Here is a 10,015-nt window from a genome sequence, read left to right as displayed (position 1 = left end):
GCTTTTCTAGCATATTGTTGTTTTTCTATTTTCTTTGATTTCAGAAATTTAATGTAATTTGGTGTGTATAAATTTGAAATGACAAGGCTTATATATATATATATATATATAGTTCAGAGCGGTGTTAGACGTGTGAAAAGTTTTTAAGCTTTTATCTCAAAATCTTTCCTAATGCAGCTCAATGAAAAAAATAATTGGTTGAAGTAAACTGTACATAACAATTTTAAATATCAACAAATAAAAAAATACACAACAGTAATAAAATTTTTAAAACTAAAATTCTACAGACTTGGACTCCATTAGAGGATCAAATCCTCGCATGGAATGCATGTTATGACGTGGCAGATAATTAACAGTCATAACTCATCTAAGCTATTCAACTATATAAATGATATGTAATTACAATTAATAAATAGATTTGAAATTTGAAATGTGTTTTTAATGATTTAGAAAGAGTTTTATTATTGTTTGGATAATTAACTTTTAAGGAAAAAATTTGATTTCATGTAAAGTTAAAAAAACATAAAAAATAGCGGATTTACAATTCTAAAACAATAGGAATTTTTTTAAAAGAAAAGTTTATTATCCCACCAACTTGCTTTAGCAGACTCAGGTTGGAAAAAGACAAGCTTGACAGGCCTTCGCAACCTACCCTGGCCAACTCGCTACCAGTAACGGGTCAGCCTGCAACCCGAAGTAAGTTGGCCTGTTTCATCAATTCTACACTTAATACTCAATTGTATTTTAAATAAAATTAATTTTAATATGAAATATGTAAAATTAACAAAAAACAAAGTACAATAACATTTATCTCGCATAGATTTTATTTCTGTTTCTTAATTTTATAAAACATTTTGTCAGTCTTTTGACTTTAATTATCATTAATTTTATTAACAAAAAATGTTAATATTAAATTTTTAAATGATGATAAAATATTTTCAACTATTAACACATTAAATTTAATTTTTAAAATAATAATGACTGATATAAAAAATTACCATAACAAACTGTGATGATTATGATAAAAAAGACATTTTACAAAAGTAAAGGATCAAACTAAATTTTATATGAAATTAGTTTTGAATGAACTCCCTCTCAACCTTCTCGTCTCTCACTCCCACTCTTCCTCTCTTTCCTCTCTCTCTCCTCACCCCCTCTCTCTACACATCGTCCCCTCCCTCTCAACCTTCTCGTCTCTCACTCCTGCTCTTCCTCTCTTTCCTCTCTCCCTCCCTCCCTCTGCACATCGTCCCCTCCCTCTCAACCTTCTCGTCTCTCACTCCCGCTCTTCCTCTCTCTCTCCTTCACTTTCTCTCTCCCCCGTCGTCTCGTCCTCTCCCTCCTCTCTTTGGTCCTCATCCTCACCAACGCCATGACAACTCCGGCGACTGCTGTGGATGGGCTGGACAGGATGAGCATGGATGCCTCCTTGGTCGGGTTGAACCCACGCACGCTTGCTTACACTGCCACTAGCCTCCTTGGTCAGGTTGAACACACATGCATGCACTGCGTTTCTCACACTCTCCATCTCTCTCCCCCCCTCTCCCTCTCTCTCTCCCTCATGGCCTCATTCACCTTTCCAAACCTCCTGTACCTCGCCACCAGCATCTCCATTGCCACCCCATGTGGCATCACGTTCGCCTCGTGCATAGAGTGTGTGTGCACAAACAGGGAGTGTGTACCGTGAACAGGGAGTGTGACTGCGAACGAGAGAGAGAACTCGTTCAGTGAGGAGTGGAGGAGAGAGGAAGTGTGTGCCATCTCCCTCATCCTCGTCGGACCTGATATAGGTTTCTCCATTCCCTCTCTCTCCTTCATTTCCTCTTTCTCTTCCATTCACGTGCATGAGAGTGCAAGCACAGATCGACAACCTTGAGTCTTAAGCACAAACTTATCATGGTGGAAATGAGAGTGCGAGTAGAGATGATGATGCACTGTGGACATGCATGATGATGAAGCTAGGCAAAAGTGAGTGAAGGAAGGAAGGGGTCGAGAAATCAGAGAAGGAGAGGGCGGGTGAGAGAGGGAGAGAGTAGGGGAGGAGAGAGAGAGAGGAAGGAAAGAAGGAAAGTATTAAAAAATTGAATCGTGGCCCGCTAACAGAAAAACTAAACGGATAAAACTGCAAGGTAATGGAACAAAAACAAAATTAAAATTATAAATTATAAATAACTTATAATTAAGTTTAAAATTATTGGTGGCCTTCGTATATACTTTGAGAATATTTTTAACCTTTGACTCTTTAATTATTTATCCTTTCGTTTTCCATGCCTCGTTTGACTCACGTGACATGTCCATTCATTATCACAATATCACTCATTGTTTGATGCTCTGATGATTTAAAAAAAAAATTCAAATTATAATATGAAAATCTTCACGGCTGGAATTTAATATTTATATAAAAAATGATTAAATTGAATGGTAACAAATTGAATAATACACTCACCTTTCTTCTATTTTGTTAAAATTATAAAATCCTTTTTTCTATTTTTGAAACCTACACGTTAATTTAATTTTTAACATCATTAAGAATATCCTGTTAAATATTTTAAAATACTTAATGTTTAGTTTGTAATTGTGTTAAAAAATTTAAAATTATTAAGTTACCCCAATTTAATGAGATTTAAATAATTAAATGTTACAATATTTTAATAAATATTCTAAAATATTGCATTAAAATATATAATTTATAGAAAAATAAGCATAAATTATATTGATAATTTATCTCCTATTATATTAAATCCCTATTTCATTAAGTTTTTTTACATACAGTTTGAAGGAAATATTATTTTAGTCAACTTATTTTTAAAATTTTTTAAATTTACTTTTTCCCAACAAATAAACATAAGAATAAAAAATAGGGAGAATGATAAATAAATTCCTCTTAAGATAGCTAGGAAAATGATAATTTAATCCCGTGAAATGTGATAATACCTTCTAAATCCCAAGGGATTTATTTGTCATTAAAATTTTTAATGAAATGATAAAAATACCCCTTAATTTAAAAAAATGAAGAAAAATTATGAGAGAAAATTACAAATGTCTAAACCACTTTAGTTATTTACTAAATTAAACTTTGAATTATAAAACTAAAGTTGTGAACGAAAAAAACTTTGTTATACTTTAATTATATATTGAACCAAAGTTGTGAATTTTAGAACCAAAGTTGTGAATGAAAAAACTTTGTTGTACTTTATTGATTGAAGAAAAATGGTTAGAGAAAGTTGTAAATGACTAAACTACTTTATTTTTTTTTTACTAAATTAGACTTGTAAATTCTAGAACCAAGGTTGTAAATGAAAAAAAAAAAACCTTTGTTGCACTTTGTTGATTAAAAAAAGATGATAAAGAAAGTTATGAATGCCTAAATCAATTTAATCATTTATTGAATCGGAGTTTGTAAATTTCATAACTAAAGTTGTGAATGTAAAAAACTTTATTACACCTTTGCTTATTGAAGAAAAATTGAGAGAAAATTGTAAATACCTAAACTACTTTAATCATTTGCTAAACTAGAGTTATAAATTTCATAACTAAAGTCGTGAACAAAAAAAAAAACTTTGTTGCACTTTTTAAATTAAGGAGTATTTTTGTTATTTCATCAAAAAATTTAATGACAATTAGGTCCTTACAAACTTAAAAGGCATTATCACATTTCATAGGATCATATTATCATTCTCCTATTTCAGAGGGATTTATTTGTCATTCTTCCTAAAAATATATTAAATAAATAAGATTGCATAACCAACCAAATTTAAATAAGAATAAAAAAGTAAAAAATATATCCATTAATTTTTTAAAAAAACTTAAAATAATTTTTAAATAACATTTATAAAAATAAGGGCATTTCAATCTCATATATGTAACTTAACGGACAACTAAGGGTTGCATGGATAGAAATTAAGTTTTAAAAGTAGAAGGGAGGGGAAATTCATGTAAGTTTTAAAAATAGAGAGGGTATATGTAATTAAAATAAAATATAAAGGAGGTCAATGTATTTTACTCTAAGAAACTTGTTAGGAAAATTTTTCCAAGTTAACTCAATTTATCATTTTTTTTATTCTAAAAGTATTAAATTAGTCCATGCAAATAAACCTTTTGATTTAAGTTGTTAAAATTCAAAGATTTTTTTTGAATTAAAGCTTGTTTAACTTTTTTTTCTCGAATTTATCATAGTTGGCCATAACATTTTTAAAGATTAAGGGAAAATTGTTTATCATAAAACTAATTATTTGCATTAAATCTAAGAAATTATTATTATATTTTGTCCAAGAATCTAAAAATTTTATTATTTTTCTAGAATCATAATTACTATTCATAAAAATCGTTTGATTTACCAAGTTAATTAAATAAAATAAAAGGTATGTATTAACATAAATGAATGAGTTCTCTCCATTGGAATGGGGAGAATATTGCAAATCTAAATCATTGAATTTGATAATTCAAACTTGATAGTTTTTAAAGCATAGATTAGTCTGTATTATTAAAATCTGATCTGACTTGTTCAAATAAAAGAACCCGAGCCTTGGATAAATACACAAAGGGAAAACTTAATTATTTAAAATTATATACTTCATGTGCTTTTCTTTTCTCAAATTAGAGCAAGTATATTGTAATTTTAAAAATAAGTTAGAAGTATTTAGCACGAGATTTAGTTATGAATATGAGTATAAAAGGGAAAGTTTCAATAAATTAAATTTTAATAAGAATTTAATTTTAAATCAGGACAAATAGAATCTAAAAATACACTACAAAATTAAGACACTAAATTGAAAATATGTTTTGATAGAAAATGACTAAAATCCTATTTATTTTTTAAAATATGAAGTGAACTTGTTAAAAAATCTTAAATTAAGTTGTCATTGCATAAATGTGTCTGGTTAACAACTTAGTACAATGTAAAATGGACTTGGTGAAGACATGCTTCCATTGGTATCGTTTGCCGTGATGATACTGGGCATTTTGTCTGGGCTTTTATTGACAGAGTTAAATCATTATCTGCCTTTATAAGTGAAACATTGGCTTTAAAACATGCCCTGATGCTGGCTCATGATTTGAGCAGTGATAAAGTCATTTTTGAATCATATGTTCCTCTTTACAAGTATCTTAAAAGGTCAATCAAATCTATTTGATTGGAGGAATCGAGGTATTATTGAGGACATTTTAGCTTTGATGGCTATTAGAAGATAAATCGTATATATAGATATATAAGTTTAGGAAGTATTTAACCAAAATGGCTTAAGCTATTTTGATAAGGTATATTTATCTTTAATCATACTTAATTTGAGAAATCTAATAATAGCAACCAACACTGAGGTTTACTGCAGTCTTTGCAACACATGAAGGTAATTGTGCAACTGATTTTGTTACAGCTTTTGTCCTGAAGGAGATGAGTCCGATAAGATGGGTTTTGTTACCACCACTTCTTTTGTTCGATCTCCTAACCAAGGATGTCATCAGTAGCGTGAAGTCTTCAAATGTACTTCGGATGATGGTGGATGATTTGTTTGCTACTGTTGCTTTCGCTTTAGATGTTTCTGCTTTTTGTTTCCCTGTTGATGTTTCGTTGTTTCTTACTTTCTGTTTGTTCTGGTTTTGTAAAGTTCCCCTTCTTGGTATTTTTTTTTTAATGAAGTATTTAAATTGGGAGAAAAAAGAAAAGTAAAGTAAACTTGTTAAGACATTAATTTAACTTATCATTTTACTAATGCATATTTATTCATTTACTTGCAGTGCAGAATTTTCTAATAATATCTTTTATATAACTTGTTACTATGTGAGATAAATTTGTTAACACCCTAATATAACTTTATCATTTGCGTAATGTATACTTGTAAATCTATGAGGGAAACTTCTTAACAATACATCGTACAATTCAGTCTTGTTAAAATATGAAATGCATTTCTAAAACCCTCATTTCTTATTAAAATATATTTTAAAGAGAAAACACAATCATTAATTTATATCATTTTATCAAGTTTTGTTTTTAATTCCTATAATTTGTCTAGTCGTTATAGTTGATATAATTTAACATCTTTAGAGATTTTAAAAACACATATCATCCAATCTTACTAAAATTATTAAGATTAAAAACACTGAAAAAATCTACGACGACTAAAAACAAAAACTAATAAAATTATAAAGATTAATAATTATGTTTTTCTTATTGTAAATTTAATTTCTTTGTTCTGTAATGTATTTTTAGATTCTATTAATCTTGATTTGAAATTACCTATACCAAAATCCTCCCAAAATAAAAAATCCATTTATGTTGATTTGACACAAAAAGAAAAAAGAAAATTATGTCAAATAGAATATAGCCCATCAATATTTAATATTTTAATAGTCATAGCATTCACAAGCAGCCAAGAACATGTCTAACATGCTGTTAAAATTAAAAAAGAATGCACCAAAGATTCCCTTCACAATTGGGGGAAAACAAAAAGCACCAAGTTCCTCTGAAGACAACTTGTCATTATATGAACCAACAACATCCATAAAAAATGCAAAATCCTCAAGGGGAAAAAATACAATAACTAAAAGAATAAGAACTTACATTAGCTATACAACAAACTACGAGTTGAGTGTGAAAACCAAAAAAAAAGGCCCCAAACCATCGACGTCATCTATAGAGTCATCATCACACTTACAAACAACAACATCAACCACCATCACCATCAACTTCTGGTATGGGAACAAAATGTTTCTCTCTTTTGTTTCGCAAGAGGGAGAAGAATACCTAACAGTTGTCTGGTGCACTTTTTAACATATAACTACACTGGAATGACATCAATCTTTGATGTATCCTCACATCTCAAAACAATACCTTCAAGATTTGAAGGAAATATACATTTAGCCCATTGGCATCCAGTGTTCAAAGGCTCAGAAGGAGGAACAATCATAAGCACATTCTCATTTCTCTGAACCACCCCCATTACACTTACTGTGCTTCCTTCTTTGATATACCTACACAAGTAATAGTAATGGCAGTCTCATCAGAACTTCTTGTTCATCCAGGGATAGATATTCATATTTTGGCACATAGAACACAACAGGTTTTAACTACCACCAATGGATGTTACTGATGAGGTGTCAAATATCAATCTACTGTAGCAGTTTGCCTTTGTAATGATGAATAACGAGACAAATTTCAACTTTTTTAGCAGGAGGAAGTACTATACCCTTCTTTTATTCGCATTACACGATCGTCACTTGAAAGGTTTCTCTCTCCCAACCATCGGAGGAACTCCGGGGACATGTCTTTATTGGATGGATTAATGTCGATTGCGACAGACTCATCAACATAAGGAGTCACCCTTGCACCGTAACCTGTTTTGACTAATGCTCTTAATCCGGACTGGAAATCAGAGATGTAAAAATCCACCACATGCCTCTGCATTAAAATAAAAATACAAGGTAAATTTTTTTTTCAAGGAACACTATCATTTGTTGTTTTTAGACTATAAATCCTCTACATCCTGAAAAAAAGATGTCTGGCCTGCATGCGAAATGATAATATGATATAAATTGGAGTTGACTAGAATTAAACCCAAAACTTCCAAATCACACACACTTTGACAACAGCAGCAGAATGCTCTCAGCCTCTCACAACAGCTGCTCCAATCAAGGACGACATAAACCATCAAAAACTAGAAATAACATGAACTCAAATGCGCCAACTAATACTCATATACAAGTGAGATGTGCATCCATCATATGGAGGGAACACTAATAAGAAAGAGCCCTTTTAACACTAATTAGTAACACTTGCTAATACAGGAGTAAGAATCAAGGATAACATAGTGTACCTTCTTTTTCTCTCAATGGCTAATAGCCAAGGAGATAGGTCACAGAAGAAGCCCCTAAAACCAAAATTTAGCACTATAAAAGTAAACCACAGGCTTCCTTCCCCTTGGAGCACAATCAGAGAGAAGTCGAGTAGCGCACTATCCGTTGAACAATATTCAACTACTATTAAATATACATATCCCAAGAAGACTTACACCATTGTGTAATCATAGAGGACTCGGAAGAGGAGAGAGGCTCTACTATTAGGCAAACACCCAAAAGAAAATCGAACTTCAAACCCAGGAGAGACTAGTGCCACACACACGATAGAAAAGCCAGGAAATGACAAAGTCATTTGCGGCCATCTTGAAACACCTTTATGAAGATACAAATCCAAGGGCGCCTAGTAAACATACTTTGAGGGTTTAAAGGGTAAACATAAACAAAACAGAAAACAAAAAAAAAAAAACAAAAAACATGTTTAAGGTGACAGGAGAGATTGACAACAACAGGGAGAAGGTGAGAAAATATTAACAAAATAAAAAAGCATTAATCAGAAAGGTAGACATCTAATCATTTCCATGAACAAAGTCATCATTACACTTTATATGCCCAAAGAAGAAAAAGAAAATTGTTTGAGAAGCTCATCATATGCTTTTTTTTTAAAAAAAAAAGTCAACAGATTACTGCAATTACCTCAGCTGATCTTAGTCCCCAAGTAAATCGGTGATGATTTGGGTTGGCAGGTTTCGAACCCCATCCTCGATATTCATGCAAGCTTGTAGATGTATAAACACATCTAGGGACTTTCCGAAAGGAGGACTCAAGAGGGACATTACCACAGGTAACCACCTTCAAAAGGCACAACAAATCATTGTGAATTTCTCTCTTTTGAACACCAGAATATAAACAACTGCCAGAATGATAGAGTCCTACAAAAGAGACTCCAGCCGACCACTCATGTATGATTATCAGTGGATAATCAGTTACATAAAAATCACTTATCCACCATTGAACAAGAAAGCAAACAAGGGGATAGGTGGTTTAGGTTACGTCTTCATGGTCGTGTACATTTTCCATGTCTATTTTCTAACTAAATCATTCAATATAAACATATGTCCATGTTAATTAAGTTACATACCCCAGAAACCTTCACAAATTGCCCATTCTTAGCGGTTCGAAGCTCAGCATCAGGATAACGAGAAATGAAACTGACAATGCCTCCCCTCCCATAACAACTATTCCATGTAAATAATGCAACAACAGCAGCAAACAGAATTACTACTACAATGAGAAGAATGGCATTGCGGACAGCTCCAAGAATAAAGCCTCCGGCAATGAATCCCATAACAAAGATCAGAATCACAGACCACAAAATTGGCTTCGGGAAATTCCTCCTGAAGGAATATTCATCATCTAGGCTAAGAGTGGTCACAGCTGGATTATGAGCAACGGAGAAACTGTGAGATTTCATTGATCCTGTGGACTCTAATGGACCCGATACTTTCCTTGGAGCTCCAGATGAGTTTAGTGGACCAGATGTTATGAGACCAGTGGTTGGAAGAACTGGAGGAATTGAGCCAGAGTTCTGGCGTGTGACCCCACCAGATTGAGGTCCAGATAACTTCTTCACCGGTTCCCCATGTTTATTCAATGGACCAGAGTTGGTTTTCTTCATTGAGGCTGAAGTAGACATGCCTCCAGCCACATTACCTGATGTAGTATACCCAGCACGAGCTGCCGCATTGATAGGTCCAGAATGTGAAGCAGTGCCTGCGAATGATCCAGTCCTTGAGGGAGCACTGCTAGCTGACCAGATTTTCTAGATTTTGAACCATCCATGGGGATATCAAACATTTTCCCAAGTTCTCCTGACTTCTTGATGTCACCACCAGTATATGGCATGGCAACAGAGCTCATTGTTGGTGCCTTTTCTTTCGGCTGTTCAGGCCGGCCTGACACATATAGGCCATTGCTGAGCTTATGAGATGGGAATCTTGAACCCATCAGCCTCTTGATGTTGCCACAAAGAGGTAACAAAGCAAAACTGCAAGTGGAGAGATGAATGAGATAATTGAAACATAAAGTAACCATAATTCCATACTTCGATGAGCAGACGCACCTAAATTCACTTAGAAAGAAAACCAAGGTAACTGATTCTTCAACAAAACTGGAAAATAACCCTCTAAGTTTCAACATTCAACATTAAGAAATAAACCCTTCCATT

At 32.6% G+C, this 10,015-nt stretch overlaps 1 pseudogene; it reads right to left on the bottom strand.

Annotated features, from left to right (window-relative positions):
* Positions 1–6,394: 6,394 nt before the first annotated feature.
* LOC129296280 (uncharacterized membrane protein At1g16860-like) lies at positions 6,395–9,795 on the bottom strand (annotated as a pseudogene).
* Positions 9,796–10,015: the final 220 nt, after the last annotated feature.

Source organism: Prosopis cineraria, unplaced genomic scaffold (assembly GCF_029017545.1).
Source record: "Prosopis cineraria cultivar Desert tree isolate PC_DT_omini unplaced genomic scaffold, ASM2901754v1 PC295, whole genome shotgun sequence".
Taxonomy (NCBI): Eukaryota; Viridiplantae; Streptophyta; class Magnoliopsida; order Fabales; family Fabaceae; genus Prosopis; species Prosopis cineraria.
This window is presented reverse-complemented; position numbering and strand designations above follow the sequence as displayed.